Raw genomic sequence first — 20,515 nt, 5'->3', positions numbered from 1 at the left:
TTTCATTTCCGTTAATTGTCCTCAGTGTATTTAAGTGTCTGATTTTTTAGTTCTTCTTTGTCTGGTCATCTGTTTGTTTGTTTTTCTTTTGTTGTACCCTTAGTTCAAGTTTAGGTTTGTGCCACCAAGCCTGGTCTCCTGCATCACCAGATCCTGACACTTTTCCCTCAAATGAACACGTTAGCAACCAGTGATGGGTAGATGAGGCCTTGTGAAGCGTTTCGGCACTTGGTGTCGATACCGTGGCTCTATAATGATAATGCCCCAGCATTGAGGAGATGCTTTTAGGTTTGACAGTCCTGCTGAAAAAACGCCACATTACCTTTAAAACATAAAATGATTCACTTCAAATAAGTCAGTTTGTAATTTAACTGCATTCTGCTATATCAAGCGGAAACCTAGAGGAACCGGGGACGAAAAAGCCAAAAACACTATTAAAATGATTATATAATTCCACAAACCTCATTAAAACACCACATTCCACACCTTTGGGAAAGACTCTGTAAAATAAAACGTCAAACACCGGTGGGCGGGGAAAACGGGGGCGCGAGCGTGAGAATTGTGGCATCAACAGTCCCTTTATGACACACCAACACAGTGGCTGTATGGGTCACATGACTTTTCCCGTAGCGATACGCGCATCGACACGGGTTGTTGCCGGACCCATCACTAATAACAACTTCTCATTCACTCTAGCTCATCAGAGCTCTTTGAATCTGAATTTGCTCGTTTGATTTTATCAGAGCTTTCATTTTGCATAATAGGGTAGTAGGGTTTGGAGAAGTCTGTGGATCTCTTGGAGATAACATGTTTATGCTCCATCCAACCATCACTTTATGATCTGTGGGCTGGAATAAACTCTGGTCAATGTGCTTGTCTCACAGCAGATGTGTTTTTTTTTATTTTATTTTATTTTTTTATAGTTTAGAACCATCCATCCAATGTTTTAGTGTTCGCGAGATCAAAGCCTCTCATAAATCATGACTTCTGTTTTTACATTTCAGAATTTAAATGTAAAAATGTAATAATAACAATATCAAAGGCCGAATAACCACTTAAACACACATTTTGTCACTTCTGCAGTTTGTTTTTCCGCCAGCTAATAGCTATCACAATTGACCCCAAAATGCAATGCAGAAGCGCTCTCTATCTTGGAAAATTAATCAATTGTAATCACGATCCCTTCTCTGTGATGAAGCCCATTGTTTCTCCTGATTAAAGCTCTTAAACTCCGATTATTTTTGACACAGTTTTCCTTGTAGTCACATCCTGTGTTGAATATCATCAACGTGTTACTGTCTGATTGTTGGATCCCAGACTATTAAAACAACAATTCTGCGGTTTTATTCAAATCCATGCTCCATGTCTGCCTGTTATTTTGAGTTTTGTCACTTCTTAAAGTTACATATTCTTGAGTTACATATTTGCCCAAAACACTGTGAGGAAGCAGCCGCTCCTTTTCTGCCGTAGTGCCCATTGTGTTTGAAAAAAGATGGAAATAATCCCTTTTTGTTCGATTTGTTTTCTCTGATTCAATTCAATTTTATTTGTATAGCCCAAAATCACAACAACAGTCGTCTCGATGGGCTTCGAAGTAAAACATGAACTCAAAAGGATCATGAATACAAAGAGTTCAATAAGAAAATACTAAAATGAACTAACAAACTGACTAAGCTATACTGGCATCCCTGCCCTTAGACCCCCCTTCGCGGTAAGGAAAAACTCCCAAAAAAACGGATTCCGGAAAAATGAAGAAACCTCAGGGGTGCCCACATGAAGGAGGGATCCTCCCCCAGGACGGACAGGCGATTTACCAGAACTCAAAGAGAAGAATTTACTTATCTAAATCTACAACTACACATTTAAAGTCCAGCAGATGAGCTTCATCCAGCCGTGGTTGGGGGGACAGTCAAAGGCGGGAGTCGAGCAGGAGACAGGAACCACAGCCAGGTGTAGGAGCAGGAGCAGAGGCGAGGTACTCGGTCAGGTACAGAGCAGAGACGAGCCAGAGATGAGTCAGAGGCAGGATCCACAGCCAGGTGTAGGAGCAGGAGCAAAGGCGAGGTAAACGGTCAGGAACAGGAGCACGGATGAGCCAACTGGAGTCTGGAAGCACTCCCACTCCCCAGGAGGGGAGAGGAAAAGAGGGACAATACATGAATCGCACTGCACCAAACAGAGGCATGGAGAACTAAATGATGAATAATGATCAAGAATAGAGGAGAGGAAGGGTAGAAGTGGAAGAGAAAAGAGGACAGAACCCCAGTGCACCATAGTTACCCCAGCTTCAACTTCTAGCAGCCTTTTAAAACAAATAGTTGTTGTTATTAAGTTTAATTTAAACACATTAACATTAAGTTAAATAATCTCTGAATATCAACTAGTCTGATAATAAGCCTGTCCAAAGAGGAATGTTTTAAGTCTAACTTTGAATGTAGAAACTGTGTCGGCCTCTCTTACATGAGCTGGGAGTTTATTCCATAAGACAGGGGCTTGGTGACTAAACGCTCTACCTCCAACCGTACTTTTACTAATTCTAGGAACCACAAGCAGTCCTGCATTTTGCGAACGAAGTGTTCTTATTGGATGGTAAGGGACTATGAGGTCCTTAATATAGGACGGGGCCATTCCATGTAAGGCCTTATAGGTTAACAGGAGGATCTTGAACTTGATTCTAGAATCAACTGGGAGCCAATGGAGCGAAACTAACACAGGAGTGATGTGATCTCTTCTGCTAGTTCCAGCTAACAATCTAGCTGCTGCGTTCTGAACAAGCTGGAGACTTCTAAAGGAACTCTTAGGACACGCTGCTAACAAGGAGTTACAGTAATCCAGCCTCGACGTAACAAATGCATGGATGAGTTTTTCAGCATCACTCTTAGAAAGTATATTTCTGATCTTAGCAATATTCCGCAGGTGAAAAAAGGCAGTTCTGCACGCCTGAGATATGTGAGCCTTAAATGATAAATCCTGGTCAAGTAAAACCCCAAGGTTTCTAACTGTGGAATTGGGGGCTATACTTATGCCATCCAGGGGGACTATCTGAGCAGACAGAGTATCTCTGAGGTTTTTAGGACCAAGTATAATGACCTCAGTTTTTTCTGGGTTCAAGAGGAGGTAATTAATTGTCATCCAGGTCTTGATGTCTCTGATGCAGGCATTCAGTTTCTCTATATTGTCATTCTGGTCAGGCTTCATGGATAAATACAACTGCGTATCGTCGGCATAACAATGAAAATTAATGCTGTGTTTTCTGATTATGTTTCCTAGGGGTAGCATATAAAGCGTAAACAGGATCGGTCCCAAGACTGAGCCCTGTGGGACTCCATAGTTGACTCGAGTGCACTGAGAGGAGTGTCCATTTACATTAACGAACTGATACCTATCGGACAGATAGGATTTAAACCACTGGAGAGCAGATCCTCTGATCCCTATGTCCTGCTCTAATCTATGGAGTAAAATACTGTGGTCGATAGTGTCAAAGGCAGCACTGAGGTCCAACAGGACCAGAATAGAAAGTAGTCCCTTTTCTGAGGCCAATAACAAGTCATTAGAGACTCTAACTAGTGCAGTTTCTGTACTGTGGTGGGGTCTAAACCCCGACTGAAAGTCTTCAAAGTGGCTGTTGTCCTGTAGGTGGCAGTAAAGCTGCTTAACTACAACTCTTTCTAGGATTTTAGAAATAAAGGGCAGGTTTGATATCGGTCTATAGTTGGCCAAGATGCTAGGAACCAAACTGGGCTTTTTCAGAAGAGGTTTAACAACTGCATATTTAAAAGACTGTGGCACGTAACCCGTTTCCAGAGAGGCATTTATCATTGTTAATATGGGATCATTAATTAGGGGAAAAGTTTCTTTAAAAAGTCTAGTGGGAATTGGGTCTAACAGACACGTTGAGGATTTGGAGGACGTAATAATTGATGTTATTTCCGCTTGATCCACAGCAGTGAAGCAGTCTAATGTTACAGAGGTTTCTATGGATGCCTCCATTTCTACCGCTTCAGCCTGTTCTGGGCTGATAGTAGGAATAACTTGATTTAACTTATGTCTAATATTTGAGATTTTACTATGGAAAAATGTAAGAAAATCATCAGAGCTGAGAGAAACAGGAACATGTGGTTCTACTGAGCTCTGACTGCGAGTTAATTTAGCAACCCAGTCTCATCCTAAAATGTGTAGTAGCTACATTTGTCCACATGGAAATGCGTGAGAGTTTTACAAAAACGCCCCCTAAACTGTGAGGGGGATACGTTTCATTTTTCTATTCATTTTCTACGAGCCTTCTCAGGATCACGTGACTTTGGAGGTTTGGCCTGCCGTGAGCAAAAAACATGGGGGATGCACGTTCATTTTTCGGTGGAATATCCCATAAAACAAGATATTTTGAGGACTAATTTTTATTTTGACAACATTTCTAGTGAGAAATATACCATTTTCTTTTAAAATATGCTTTCATTTTGGACATACAGTTTGTAGTTTGCTTGTTTCGTTCAACTTTCTCTCCCAAAGGCTCTGTTACGTTGGAGAAACACGTTAACTTTCATTCATATCTGCAGACGTGCGCGTGGGTCACGTGACTAATATGTTTCTCTTTTTTTCCGCAGAAAATGCAATAAAATAGGAGTGATTGTGGACTAATTTATTTTTGAAAACATTTCTAGCAGTATATATCCCCTTTATTTTCATAATATCCATTCATTGCAGACATGCAGTTCGTAGTTTGTTTGTTACGTTCAACTTTTCCTCAAAGGATCTGAAGGCGTTTGATCTTTTCCATAAATATATGCGGGCTGACGTGGGTCACGTGACGTGACCTGAGTTTCTCTTTTTTCATATAGAAGATCTCGTGAAAAGGTACGTTGCTATTTATTAATTATTTTTATTTACATTTCTACGGACCCGTATAGGTTTCATGCTGTGTAGTTGCGACTTTGAATGACATGTGACAACAAACCGGAAGAATGTTGTTCAGGAACGGACTGGAGAGTTCTCTAAATTTACTTAGTGATTTATTTTATTCAATATTCTTTTACATGTTAAAGTATTCACACTACAAGTCTAAATACTGTGTACAATGTCTGATCTTTCCCATCATATCTGTGGGCTGACGTGGGGTCATGTGACGCGAGTTTCTTTTTTTTCCCGTGGAAAAAAAATCTCGTAAAATAAGATCGTCTGAGGTTTAATATTTACGTTTAATAACATTTCTAGGGACCGATGTACTCTGTCGTAACGTCCATGCAAGCGTATTTTTCAACATCAACTAGTTGAGTTAAGAAATACACTGTAAATAATAAAAAAAGACGTTTGGCTCTAAACTGGTTTTGTGATTGCTCCCACGTTTATCGGGAAGATTAAATTTTAAAAATAAGCCCAGCGACAAACAGGTGTTTATTTTTATTTTTTACAGAAATTAATGTTTCCATTACTAATGCAAACTTTTTGTTTTGCAGGTACTTAAAGAAACAAAACATCAAATGTTTTTCAGAGCGAAGGTACCTTGTCGCATGACAGATTGCAGTTGTTTTTTATTCAAACTTTATTGACTGTAACAATTCAAAACAACAATTCCAAAAAGCAACAAGAAAGAAACAAACCAGGGGATTATTATGAAATTTTTCACAAAAACATTGAAACTGACGCACAGATTGAATGTTTTAAATGCTTTCTTATTGTCAGAGTTTCTTATTGTGTTCATGTTTTGTTTGAACTCATTGATAAAGTTAGAAAAATGGGGGGTATGATTTATAACTTTGTATTTATGAATGTGCCATATGAATAAAAATAAAAAAAAGGTTAATGATGTAGAATTGTTCTTTTTTATGGGATGGGCAGTGGGTGAGGCACAACAGATTACAGTAAAACTAAACAGTAAAACAGTCAGACTGCTACCACAATAGACCTTTTTCGCAAAAACCGGAAGTACGTCATCAACGTGTAAACCTAGTTCCGGTTTGTGCTTCGCTTGCGGAGGAATGGCAGAGCCTAGAGTGTTTTCGAAGAGCCCGAGTTGTGTTCCGAAGTTCACCAGCACCGATGTGATGAATAGTGTGAAGATGCATTCGTCCACTAAAGGAAACAAATTGGACAAGGGATATAAATTCGTCCACGAAGAGTTTATCCACCATTACCAAGGTAAGCTTCAGCTAGCTTTAGCCATAGCCGCATCACCGCTAACTCTTTGTTTACGTCAACTGTAAATCCTGGTGTTATTAATTTGTAATATAAGGCATAACACATCGCAGTGAATATGTTGTGTGTATGTTTAAGTGAAAAGGCATGAGATTAACATAACACCCAAAAATTTGGTGAAGCTGTAAATAAGAAATGTTAAGTTGCCCAAATGCGTCTTCATTCTTTTTGCTGCGGTTGCGGCACTTTCTTCACTTACTAGTATTATTTTTCTGAAAGTATGGTGAGCAGAAGTCCTCTTTTCCTGGACATGTCCTCTCTTTTGATACTTATATAATAAAATAACATTGAACATAGATGAAATGTAATTATATTTGCTTCATTTATGCAGCTCTGAACACCAATTACTCTCGATGAAATATCTCACAAACTCACTTCACTCCTCTTTTTTACAAACTCAAATCTGGTCACCCTACTGAAAGTTATAGTTTCATTTTACATTGATGTAGCAACATAAGTATGTCTTAATTTCAACCTATTTAATTTATTGTGTCTAGATATCGCTGGATGCAGAATGTGCCAACCTGAAAGCTTTCTTCTGCAGTTGTGTGGCTGCTAAAGGATTTTGCAATCACATAGTTGCCATCCTGTTCCAGAGCGCACATTATTCACAGCTGGGTCTGCAGGCTGCTCCACCCCCCCGGCCTGCACGAGTGGCTTGCAAAGATGGCACAGACCAAGAGCACAGGTGGGTTTGTGATCATATTGTCATTATTTTTTAAGAACGGATGTGTATCCAGAACAACTCTAAATTATTATAAAAACACCCCAAGTAGTGACTACAGACTGTAATTGCTTTTTGCCTTTTACTTATAAGGGAATCCATCCTGAACCGGTTAGTGAGCTGGTGGTGCAAAAGCCCAAAACAGTTGGCAGGGACGGTCAGAGGTCCACACTGTACAAGGCATATACAGGTAATTAACCTCACACCCAAAAGCTGTAAAATTAGACCCCAGCCGCCCCAGCAAGGGCAACAACTGCAGCAACAACCGCTGACCAAGCCGGCAATCCCTGGAGGAAAAGATCCCCTCAAGAAACACTGGGGCTAAAATCATAAGATGCTAAAATTAAAAACATAAAAAAGAAGAAAAAAAAATACATAAAATTGAGAATAAGATGCATAAAATTAAAATAAATACATAAAATAGCATATATTAAAACTAATAGAATAAATTAGCAGTTAAAATCAACTAAAAGCTAAATTAAAAAGGTGAGTCTTGAGCCTCTTCTTACAAACCTCTACTGTCTCTGCGGCCCTGAGGTTCTCCGGCAGGCCGTTCCACAGGCCAGGACCATAATGGCAGAACGAAGCCTCACCATAAGTTTTGGTCCTCACCTTGGGAACAACTAAGAGGCCAGCACCGGAGGACCTCAGGGTCCGCGAGGGCTCATATTTTAAAAGAATATCATTTAAATAAGAAGGCCCAAGACCATAAAAACATTTATAAACCATTAAAAGAACTTTAAAATCAATCCTGAAACGCACAGGGAGCCAATGCAGCGATTTTAAAACCGGTGTAATGTGTTCCCGCCCTCTGGTCCTCGTCAGAACTCGTGCGGCTGAGTTCTGCAGAAGTTGTAAGTTTGAAAGAGACTTTTTGGGTAAACCAGAGAGCAGGGCATTACAATAATCTAAACGACTGAAAATAAAAGCATGCATTAGTACCTCTGTGCTGGCAAGAGAGAGGAACGGGCGACTCTGGCAATGTTTTTGAGATGATAAAATCCTGTCTTAACGACATTTTTAATGTGTGGGATAAAATTTAGCTCAGAGTCAAAAAGTACGCCCAGGTTTCTCACACATGGAGAAGGTTTAAAATTATGAAGATGTGGTAAAATCATCTCTCTCTTGTCTTCAGAACCGATGATTAAAACTTCAGTTTTGTCCTGGTTGACAGTTTATGTCTAACTTTTGTGTGTTGTGTTTCTCTTGTGTAGGACCACAGCCAGATCCATATCTGATGGCATCTGGAAGCAGATTATGCCAGGTGCAGCCCCAACCTCTCATGGCTGTGTTGGATGGGTTTCTGAGATGGAATGAAAGAGAACTTGGATATATATTGTGGCAAATGCATGAATGCATACCTTAAATTACACTTATCTTGTCTTTAACAATCAGTTCAGCCTTCTGTCTTACTGTTGATCTGTAATGTTATTTTTTATTGTAAATGTTTGATGTTATTTGCATACCAAAAAATGAAATGAGGCACAATTTTGACCAAAATTGTTTTATTTGTTCATCTAATTTTTTGTGTAGTCAGTCACATTTCAACAGAAAAATATTACGAATATAACATTTATATTTAATTAGATTTTAAGAATATGTGGAAACACTAAATTTTTCCATACTATTTGAACATTATACATTATTTACATACCAAACATTAATTCACTCTTCAAAACAAAAAAGTCCTTGATAATTTGCCAAAACACGGCGGTTAAGCCAGATCTGATTCACACCGCCCATCAGTGTGAGCGGCACAGAGAGTTCCTGATGTGGAAGGACTTTATCCTACCGATCACTCTTTCCACCATAATTCTGAGGCGGGTGATGGCTTGGATTTGTTCATTTTCCTCCTTGCTGAATTGAGCTGAAAGCTTAAAAGGTGGAATGATGATCTTAGATCCAATGTCAGTTAGGAGGTCTTGAACGAGGAACTTTTGTCCGCCATGACATCGTCTCCTGGGTCCAGCAAAGGAACTTGGCTTCTAAGTCATGGATGTAATCCAAAGCCTCATCCAGAGCACATGTGAAGATAAAGAAATTAAAAATCAGTCTTAATATATTTATGCTACCTTTCAACACAACACAGTAATCATGTTTTGAAAAGTATGTTAAGTATTTAATTACAAATACATTTCATTTATTTTTGTTAAGGAAATTACAAAATGACAAAATGCTCAAAAGTGATTAAATACATGTAATTAAAATAGGTGAGAGCATGAACATCTTTTATTATAAATATTAATTTTTTCAGGTAGAAATGCATTTATCCAATAACGGTACACATAGTTGACTAACGTTAACCAAACACATTATGAACAACCTTACCTGTGTCACGTAGTCCTGATCCATCTTTACTGCCTTAGCTTAGCCACCGTATGCTAGTATCTTCACAGCATAGCTGCATAGACTGACGTTTGAGGTTCTGTCATATACTGACTCCCTTCTCAAAGGAGCAGTAAAGTTTTTCCAAGGGAAAATACTCCGGACGACACCACTCTTCAGGCGACGAACGACGCAGCCGCACCACAATCCGGAGCGAAGTTAGTAAGTGCCGGCAGCAGAGGGTGCTACCTGTGTTTACATTAAAACTATGCCCTTCATCTCTTCGCATCGCCTATATCCATTTGGGTTTCAGGTTTGGATCCACAGGAAAATAATGAAATGAAAGGTAAGGCTGTTTTTGGTAGGAAGACGAACAGCCTGGAACGCAACAGAGACTGCAACTCTTCGACTCTGCCATTCTTCATATCTGCTGCTACGCTAACAGGAAGTTGTTTTACACGTCATTGACGTATTTCCGGTCGAAAAATGCGGAAGTGTGAAAAAGGTCTATAGTGTTGAACTTCTGTTGGGAATAATTCATTCATAAATCTGTCTACATATTAGAATGTCAGCATCTGGATCATTTACGTCTATTTTAACATAAAAGGGGCTAAAAAGAACTAACATCAACAAACAACAACTACTAATAAATATTATAGGAAATAAGGAAACTAAGTATAAAAAAGTAAAACAAAATAAATGTACATAGTATATTATTTATTATTGTAAATAAAAAAAATAAACATGTCTGACTAAGAGTGGGGGTTGAGGGCGGGGTTTTTTTGTCTCTTTTTTGGAATCCAGCGTAGAGGCCATGACCCCCCCCTGCAAGAAAAGTAGAGAAGGTTCAATCAAACAGTGATAGACAATGGGCTACAGTTTGTTCACTCAGTGCTTACAGGACGACTGTTTTTAATTTGATTAGTGTCAATTATCCTTTGTAGGAAATATTAGTACTATTCAAATATTCATGAATAATTACAATATTACATTGATTTTTAACGCATAGCACAAAAGCATCAAATAATCAATATCTAACAACTTGTAGAACATGAATAATAAAACTTGGACATGCATCCATCATCTACCCCTTTTGTCCTTTTATTGACAAAGAAAATTAGAAAAGATTTATATAATTTTAAATAAACAAAAAAACAAATTAGGCTGATTATTATTTGGACTTATTTATTTGCGACCAAGCAAAAAAACTGATGGAAATTCATGTTGAAGAGGCATGTTGCTGGATTGTCCGTACGTATTTTAACCATAACCCCGCCTTCTTTACTTGCAAATAGGCACTTCAAAATAAATAAATCAATTCATTAATAATATATACAACATAAAACATGACGAGCACTCCATTAACTCCATCTGGGTTTCATAAATAAAATAAAAACGTTTACCACTCAAAACAATCATCAGAACTCTAACACAGTAAATATGCCAAACAAATGAATAAAAAAGCATTTATATACATTATAGTTCTACTTTAAAATAGTAATAATGTAAAATAAAAACTGCTCCTTTTTTCTTTAAATGTCCTCATTGCATATTAATCTTTTCCTCCGATCACACGGCTGCATTCTGAAAGATGAAAAGTGTAAACTTGTTTAAGAGATGTTTAAGAGGACTACTGTAAACTAAGATAAATGTGTTAGTTAAAATAAAGTAATAATGCATAGTTATTTTATAATAAAAGACTAAAAAAGGCAAATTAATAATACAAAATCCAAATCTTTACAAATTCTGCAAGTATTTTGTCGTATTACTTTTTACTGGTGGAAATGCAAAGAAAAGCGACGAATTAGAAGAACTGGTTTGAACATGAATTATTGCACAAAGACGGAAAGGTGGGCGTGTCTCCAGGAAAGAGATCCTCATGACAACCAACATGATTTTTGATACGGAGAATGATGCTTCAAGGAGAAAAGAAACGTCAACAGCCAGTGCTGATCAGAACACAATCCAATATTCTCATCATTTGAATAAATCCTGAAATGTTCATCTGCTGGTGTTTGTCTGCATTTCTTGATGAAATTTTGCTGCAAAATAAACCCATTAACCATCACTGTTCTGTCTGTGATGGAATAAACGCCAGGGCTACTATGGGAAGATATACGGTAGTCAACATTTTCTTGGAAAGGAATCCTTTTTTATTTAAATAATATTTTATAGAATCTTTTAATAGTGTGTAAAATGTTTTTAACTACAAAGCATTTTAATTGCATGTTATATGTTTTATATCAACTGTAATGCCCATTAAAAAGAGAAGCACAAGTAAACTTGAACTGAATTATTTTTTTCTTATTAAAGATTTGAGGAAAAGTGAAAAAATAACCACCAGATGAATAATTCTGTAGTTTCACATTTCTTTGGAGAAACATTTGTTGATGATAAAAAAACACAGGAATTTCTTAAAAAACATATAATTTTTGCTAACTGTGCAGAAAAATAAGATTTTACCAGGATAGTAAAATGTCAGGAGTTGGGACACTGGTGGACGGCTGTGGGGCTGAAGTGGTGGGAGGATGGATGTCTGAAACGGTTGATGGTTGGACGGCTGAAGCACTGGAGGGCTGCTGGTTTTTCCAACCTTAATGGATGAAAATGATGAAATGATTAGTGTGGTTGTTTTGGTGAGACATGACCAGATCTGCTGACGGTTCACAAATGAAAGTTTCTAATCAAACTAGAGTTCAAGCAGATTGAAGATGTCGTGTCATCAAGCTTCCATGAATAATGAGTTAAAACAACAGACTGAGGTGAATGTAAAATTATTATTACCATTATACCTGATACAAGGCCTTCATCCAGGCAAAGCACGTTTCTGCTTGATCAGGTAACTTAGGGCACCTTAGGGGCACAACATGTGTGTGGTAAGAGGCGGGACTTTTTGGCAGGTTTGGCAGCAATTTTTGTATCGTCATCGTCAAAATTTAAATTATCATATAACACTGTGAACAGATCAACAATTGGTTAATGACTCTGAGTCACAGATGGTAAATACATACCAATACAGACACTTCATCACATGTGAGGCTTTCTCTTTTGGCCTGAAATCTTTGTAGCCCGCCTCACATTTGGATGTTTTGGCGGCCACAGCGATCACAGTTGATGCAAGAAGTTGTCGAGCCTCGTGGCAGATTCAGCTGAAAATAGGAAAAGCAGAATTTGTATGTCTCCAGTTCCCCATTCTGATAAGATTTGGGGAAAATATTGCCATATTAATGACAATTAATGGTTGTTAGTTTTACAATTAAATTAAGGTAGCAATTGAAGTCTAACAGTTTTGTAAGAATGTGCAGGTTATTATTTCTGAATTTTAAAAAGAAAAGTTATAAAAAAAGGTCATGAAGACTTGGTTTTGAGCTGAAGTTGTCTTTCCTCTTGTCCAAAATGATTTCTGGAATAAAACTGGTAAAAAAGCAGTTTGACTGGATCAGAGAAAAGGTCTGAGCGAGTGTGACGTCACCCATTTCCTTCCAGATCCATCATAACAAATTCAATTCTGTCGTCGTTTCTCTGTGATACAGACGTCACCACGTTGGAGCCAGTTGACAGTGATTGATCTGAGTCAACATTTCTATGGCAAGTACTGTCGCCAATCAGGAGTAAGCTTGTTGAAAGTCCACACTGCTTCCACTGAAAGTGAGCTTGGTGGAATTTGTCAAACAAACATTCAAGGTGGCACATGCTATTACTGAGGCATCTGTTGGTCAGTCTATAATTTGAATAACTTGTGATAAAGAAACAGTTTTGTAAAACAAATAACTGGAATTAGCAAAAACATGTTGAAAAGGGTATCACAACAAGAATGGTTAATCTGACCCATAGAATGACTAACTAACAGCTGTTTGTTTCTCTTTAGAAGTCTAAAGGATTTTGGCTCCTTGTACTTCCTGTTTGGAACGTGAGGGGGAGGAGTCAGTCAGTCCAGGTCTCTGAGACAAAGACTGTTTTAAAATATTTACAAAACCAAGTCCAGATGATCGTTGTTACAACGTGTGTGTAAATTTGGAGAAAACCCCTAAATAGGTCAATCATAACACTTTAATATATCAGTAAATTACTGTTCCTTTTTTTGCCGGGAAACCGGCGGTGGCGCGAGCGCTGCCATAATTATTAGCTAATGTAACCCCGATTCTCACAAACCTCCCTTCCTCTGCTCCACCACAATAACTATACAGTCGAAACAAATAATTAATACATTTTTCTATGACGATCATAGTAACCTGCAGTCGTGTTACGTTCAGTCTCTCGATGGAGGCCGTATTTTTCAGCACCGCTCTTCCGTCACAGTGATAACAACAGCTGCATTCATTTGTCAGATGAAAATACATTCAGATGACCATAAAGTATTTTCATTACTGCCTCGTGTGTTCACATTTCTTACCTTTGAGACTTCTTTAGCTCGTGCAGAGATGCAGAACGCGCGACAACCAGATTACCTTTATTGACGCCCACACCCCCCGACCGGCGCGCGGATACGTGGGGGTGGGGTGGCTTAATGTGCACGGCGCGCACGCATGCGTATTTGCACTAAAATTTTCACATGGCCTCTTTGACATATAAACCTAACATTTCTATCATTTGTGTCTAAATTACGAGCATTAAATAACACAACTTGATGTGTGTCTGTCATAAAATATTCCATGTTGGGTCTAAATCAGATAAGCATTGTTCATCACATCAAATATTTACATATTTACTGTATTATACTGTTTTCATATATTTATTACTTTTATCATCTAAATTGTCCTAAGATTTATGAAAAAATGAAAATCACACACTGAAAAATAGGGTTTGCTTTATCATTTTATTCTGCATAATGGAATGTTTGGCTCAAAACTGAGCTCTTTGGCATCAATTCAACCATTGGGTTTGGAGGAAAAGAATTGCTACCTATGACCCCAAGAACAGCTTCCCCACTGTCAAACATGGAGGTGGAAGCATTATGCTTTGTGGCTATTTTTCTGCACAGAGCTACGTCACCACGTTGATGGAGCCATTAATGGAAAATCCTGAGTGAGAACTTCCTACCCTCCTTAAGCCAGGACCCTTCAAATCAGTCATGAATGGTTCTTCCAACAGGTTAGTGACCTAGAACCTACAGCCAAGGCAACCAAGGAATGGCTGAAGAACAATCATATCAAGGTCATTGAGAGGCCCAGCCCATGTCAATCCTATGGAGAGATCTCACAGTCGCCAAGCAACAGCCACCAAATATTCATGATGTAGAAGGGTCAAAAGAAGGGCAAATACATTTATATAAATTCTTTCAACTTGATTTCTTTCTAGGTTTGCAATTCTGCACAACAAAGGACAAAAACTTTTTTTCCTCCAAATAAAGGGAAAAACCTTGAAACTTCATGTGAGTTCTTGGCAACTGCCATTTCCCAAATCCTGCTCATACTGGACCCACATCTCCATGTCTTGGATATAAGTAATTAACTTGCCAATAACAAAGACTTATTAAAGGTCACTGAGGTGAACTTTGTAGACAAGTGCGGAAACTGTATAGTGTAAGGCTGATCGGCAAATAAAAGACCATGAAAGTCATCTTGGACTATAGTAGGCACAGAGGAGGGTTCACAGCTTCCCTTTCCTGGGCATCCCCATCTCAGCTGATCTAACTTGGTTTCCTAACATCCAGGACGTAATCAACAAGGCACATCAGCACGTCTGAAGCTGCTGGCAACCTACCGCTCAGCCAGTCCAACTGCATCATGGTCTGGCTCTCAGATCAAACTGAAGAAGAGCAGCAGAAGCTTCAGTGCTGAAGATACTGGAGCAGATCATCGGCTACCCCCTTCCCTACCTGTCATCCTGTCTGAGTAAAGGGACGTGTCAAGGACAGCACCCTTCCTGCAGCTAACATACTGATACACGTATCACTCCACACTTCTAATATTCTTAATTTCTCATGTCATTTACCCCTAATTTAAGATAACTCATTGTCATTTTGTTACATTTTACTTCAGTCTTGCTACAATTAAAATGTAGTCTGTACCCTGACAAAGGATTTGGAGATGCATAGCACATTATATGAGTTTAATAGGTCAGTGTTTCATTCTAAGGTGTTGGACATACAAATCAAAGGCCAAACGTTTGAGTTAAAATGAGAAGTGTCTTCAGCACAGGTGTGAGCACTGAAATGTTTAGCTAGTGTTGTAGAAACTTGAACGGAGGTAAAAAACAATGTAATTTTTGAAATTTAGGTTGAAAAACCCTTCATTGGTGCAGTTCAGAAAAAAATCTCTCATTTCAATTAAAAGTCATTTATTGGTACAAAGTTGAAATGAGGTTTTCCTTCATATAAGCCTTTTTTTAGGGGTGGAGCTGGGGCTTGAACTGCAGAAAGTCTCCTCCTCAGCAGACAATTAGTCCCTCATGTTCTCTCTCCATCAATGACTCTGTGCTGCCTAAAAATGAAATGAAGAAGAAAACACATAAATGCCACAAGCCCTGGACATCCATGCAGATCACAAAGAGAAACCTCCTGGCTTTGCGGGGCAGAACCTTCCAAAAGCTGGGAGGAGAGCTCTTCAACCACACTTCAAGGACCCGCAGTGCTGCTGGACTTCACCAACCACAGTCTGGTCAGCAGCATGACATCATATTACCATGGCACCATAACCTGCAATCCATCACATCATGCTTGATCAGTTATGCAACAACTTTAGAAAGTGTAACCCTTGTTCTATCCTAGGCACTTTACCATTGGGAGTTGGGTCATCTAGACCCACTAGACAGTGCTCTGAACCTTTTTTCTTCAATGATTTGTGATCTTCATTGGTGTCCATGGATTACATGAAATCTTTCCACCTTTATCCACCTTTGTCATGGTAGGGAGAACACGTCAATGTGAGGGTGGGGTCACAAGATAGCACAAAGGTTACAAAAGATTTTTACCATATGTTGATGACAGCTGATTCTTGTTTTCCTGATGCTCAGACAAAGCCCTTCAGTGTTTTTCTCTGGGTCATTTTGATTGGTCCTTGTGGGAAGAGATTAATGTATTAATAATACTGAAGAAATCAAGAGATATTCCACATCAACAGCATGAGAGTAACAAGCCAACATTTATCTACAACATTACCACAGTCTTTACCTGGAGGTATCATTCTGGTAACGTCTGCTCCAGCTTTTCTGACTTCCGCTTGTTCCAGCCACCGGCCTGAACGGCGAGGATGTCTGTGCAGAATGAAAGGATCAAAATGTATTAAACTGAGAAAACAAATTACACAAAAAGGATGCATCTTCAATGAGTATTTACCAATATTTGACACATATGTACTCGGAACATGTGTCTGCTGAAGAGAGGAAGCTGTTCAGATGGTTCAGTCCCTTTCCCTGATGTTGTCCCTTCTTGATTTCATCCTCGGATCCTCATCATTTCAACCAAAATGTATGTTTGCAAACTTTTGAAACATAAGGGGTTAGAAAAAAACTCCAACAGGAATAAGGGCAGAGGCCCTAAGGGAGACCCAGGACACGCTGGGGAGACTACGTCTCTCAGCTGGCCCCGGGGTCCCCCAAGAGGAGCTGGAGGAGAGGGAAGTGTGGGCATCTTTGCTTAGACTGCTGCCCTCACAACCTGGTTCCTGATGAATGGAAGAAGATGGATGCATGGATGGAACGTGTTCAGGCCTTTCAGCAAAACTCCACGATGGCAGACTGCGATCCTTCCTCATTTACTTTGCCAGAAGACTTTTTGGAGGACTCTGGTGCTGCCACAAACTTACCTGCTCCACATCTCCCATCTCCAGGATTCTATCAAAACAAATAAATGTCGTATATTAACATGATGATATGACACAAAATACAATAAAACATATATGCAGGCATGTTCATTTTCTTAAGGAAGAGGCCATGAAAATAACCTTACATATTCTATTTCCCCATGAATGCAGTTCACAAAGGAGGTCACCACAGTGTTTTTGGTCAAAAACGCATCTTCCAAATAACCACTGAGCCTAAAAGAACAGAAAAGTTTACATAAGAAAAACATTTATACCATCAAAAATGTAGGTGCAAAAGAATTTTACACAACCCAGTTGGCTCTCAAAACAGTACATTTAGCAAGTTCCATCCACTGCTACAGCCAACATGGAGGGAGAGCATGCAGGACCCTGAAACAGATGAACCTGACAGCTTCTCCACCTCAAAGTTAGCAGAAGATCAGTCCAGGAACTATTTGTGCATGTTGTCTCAACATAACTGACCAGTCTGAGAGAGGAAAGGGAAAAAAACATGAGGTTCTTTTATGTATATACATACATACAAGAATCAGGAATCAGACATTCTGTTGGAGTGGGACTTTAAGTCCCACTCCAACAGAATTTTTAGCTATTATAAAATCGTTCCCAGTGTTTTTTTTAATTACGATCATTTTGTTTTTTTAAGACATTTTTCTGCAGCACAGCAGCTCATAAGAATTTCACCTCAGAGCTGTGGTGCAGATGTTTGCCTCTGCTAATTTCCCATAAACCGTTTGTTGATTCTCTCTCCCGCTAGCTTATAGCACCTCACAAGCCCTAGCCGACATTAGCATAGCAAAAAAAAAAAAATCAATGAGCAACATTGGAGCTATCCATGTGTACACTTTTGAGCCAGATACCAGCTCAGACAAGGGAACTCAGGACATTAATGGATCTACCGGTATTTGTCTGCAAGTGGATGCATCAGAATTGGAGCGGAGTAGAGACTTTGGCCCATTCATGGCAGTTAGAGCGTCACAACTATAAGCTTTTTGAGACAATGAGTTTCATCTTCTCCTGATCCATTGAGATTTGAATAAATACTCAGAAACAGTTTTAATCTTATATTATTGTGTATGTGTTTATATTTTTGTTAATGTTCTCAATAAAGAGAAAAATGTTTGATCTTAAAAACATGACTTCCATTGGAGCGGCTCTTTAACTTTGTTGACAATGCTAGGATAAATACATGTGGTCAGCCAAATCAGCCATAATTGTTTAGACCAGGGGTCTGCAGCCTGAGGCTCCACAGCCACAAGTGGCTCCTTGACCCCTCCTCTGTGGTTCTCCGACAAAAAATAAAAATGTTTTTAATTCAAACAAATATCCTATTTTTCAGACGACACAGCGCATCACGCAAAACAAAACAGTCAGATAAGTCAAACTTTACTCAACTTGGTGATCTACTCAACAGTTGAAGCAAAGTATTACTGTGCCAGGCTCCTGACTACAGTACCCATAATGCTTCAATAATCTATCAAGCGGTGATGCACAATATTTTAAGAAATTCCAGCATTTATGACGAATTTTTTTAAACCTGACAACGTACCACAAAAAATCAATTTGAGGTCAATACGCACAATTTAGAGGGCCTATCCCATGCTAGCCATTTAGAATAAACTATTTCCTTGATCTCTGAGGCTCCGCCTTTCGTTTCTTGTGGGTGTCGCCTATTTCATGACATCAACCTAGAGTCGGCGTCGGCAGCGTTTCTGCGTTTCTTCCACCCAAACTTTTGCAAAGATGGATGTGCATATTGTGCAATGAAAGCATTTTGCTGATCACCACTAGCTCCATTGAGAAAGTGGGCGTGTCTGTTAGCCTGGAGGCGGTTTTAGCTGCACAGGCTCTTCCTAGAAGAGGCTGCTCCTCACTTATGATGACGTCACAATGTGAGGACCCTCTTATTGTGAATTGGGAGGGGCTGGTGCTCAGAGGGTTTCAGAGGAATGCTGAGAGATGCGTGAATGGATCAAAATACCGCTGTGGATTAGTTTTTGTGAGGAATTAACATTATAATACACTTTAAAATTTTAAAACGTTGATGTTGCATGATATAGGCCCTTAAAGAAATACTGGCTGAGATGTACTAACAACATAAAATCTACAATGTGTAAAAAAGAAAAAGCCTTTGTAAACCCCAGTAGTTATCCAGTTTCCAAAATAACATAAATGCAAATGAGTGTTTGATTTTCTAAAGGCTGAAGAGAAACCTTGTGTGTCCTACTGAGTTCTGGACAGTGAGACATTTGAAAGGCTCTTAGCTGTTTAAAGGGCTGCAGACCCCCGTTTCTGGCTAAATGACCCAAAAGGAAACTTACCTCTGCGGAGACCACGTGACGTTTCCGCCCCCGTCCTCTATACAGAAGAAGCCTTCACCGTGATCCTGCGGCCTTTTAAATTTAAGATGGAAAAACGCCTCGTCATTCAACGTTTATCCTAAACAGCCAACACGTTTTTACTAAAAACCATCTCTGGTTTCCCAAATCTAAACATTACATTTCTACAGAGAAAAGTTCAAAGCATCGCCCACCTTCCAGCTGTCCAAGAAGTTCTTCAGCCGCGCGCCTTCCTGCGGGTTCATCCGGGGGTTTCCGGGGGAGTGGGGTGGGGGTGCCCGTATGACGCTGCGTTCACTGGCTTTTCGAAATGCGCACTTCATGTCAATTGGGGCAAATTGAAGGCTTAAAAGCCTGTTTACTTTAGATAATATATCCTATTTAATCTATCCTATTTAAAACATTATTGAGAATTACTACAGGAAACAGTGATGAAACCTTTTTTAACAGATAAATTAGAGCACTTCATTGTAATACTATAATATATGAGATACGTCAAAAAATTGACAGTTAAAGAAAAAAGAATATAATAGATCCTAATATTTTATAAACTCCATCAAAATAATTGTTTCATCTCATTTATCATAATATTTATAGTTTTTTTTTTTTATCACACACCATTAGACTCGTAGTGTAAATAAATTAAAATGCAGAAAAATCAATTTAAAGAACTCTTTGGTCCGTCCCTGAACTCAACATTTTTCCGGTTTGTTGTCACATGTCAATCAAAGCCTGATCGCCGCAACAGCAACACGGAACGAGAAAACCTATACACGGGTTCCTAGAAATGTAAATAAAACAAATTAGTAAATCGCAACGTACCTTTTTACGAGATTTTCCACAGGAAAAAAAGAGAAAGGCACGTCACGTGACCCACGTCAGCCCGCATATATGAATGGAACAGATCAGACGCTTTCAGATCCTTTGAGGAAAAGTTGAACGTAACAAACAAACAACTTCATGTCTGCAATATTACGAAAATAAAGGGGATATATACTGCTAGAAATGTTTTCAAAAATAAATTAGTCCGCAATCACTCTTATTTTATGGCATTTTCTGCGGAAAAAAAGAGAAACATATTAGTCACGTGACCCACGCGCACGTCTGCAGATATGAATGAAAGTTAACGTGTTTCTCCAACGTAACAGAGCCTTTGGGAGAGAAAGTTGAACGAA

At 39.0% G+C, this 20,515-nt stretch overlaps 2 long non-coding RNA genes across 18 annotated transcripts; one reads left to right on the top strand and one right to left on the bottom strand.

Moving 5' to 3' along the window:
- The first annotated feature begins 5,992 nt into the window (after positions 1-5,992).
- LOC144988607 (uncharacterized) lies at positions 5,993-8,416 on the top strand. Its single transcript, XR_013652546.1, has 4 exons — positions 5,993-6,135; positions 6,690-6,880; positions 7,010-7,106; positions 8,131-8,416. It is a non-coding gene; the product is annotated as an uncharacterized LOC144988607 (long non-coding RNA).
- LOC111946752 (uncharacterized) lies at positions 8,405-20,382 on the bottom strand. 17 transcript variants are annotated; one of them, XR_013652543.1, is made up of 13 exons: positions 19,535-20,382; positions 19,323-19,394; positions 17,290-17,470; positions 17,130-17,217; positions 16,518-17,014; positions 16,353-16,435; positions 16,154-16,238; positions 15,960-16,076; positions 15,761-15,878; positions 13,635-15,663; positions 12,253-12,390; positions 11,705-11,834; positions 8,405-10,066 (listed from the first exon to the last, which is right to left on the bottom strand). It is a non-coding gene; the product is annotated as an uncharacterized LOC111946752 (long non-coding RNA). The 17 variants fall into 17 exon arrangements; XR_002872502.2 differs by having other exon boundaries at positions 17,295-17,470; XR_002872504.2 differs by having other exon boundaries at positions 17,295-17,373; positions 19,323-19,440; positions 19,535-20,381.
- Between the last annotated feature and the right edge of the window lie 133 nt (positions 20,383-20,515).

This window comes from Oryzias latipes, chromosome 21 (genome assembly GCF_053564925.1).
Source record: "Oryzias latipes strain Hd-rR chromosome 21, Olatipes_Hd-rR_3.1".
Taxonomy (NCBI): domain Eukaryota; kingdom Metazoa; phylum Chordata; class Actinopteri; order Beloniformes; family Adrianichthyidae; genus Oryzias; species Oryzias latipes.
This window is presented reverse-complemented; position numbering and strand designations above follow the sequence as displayed.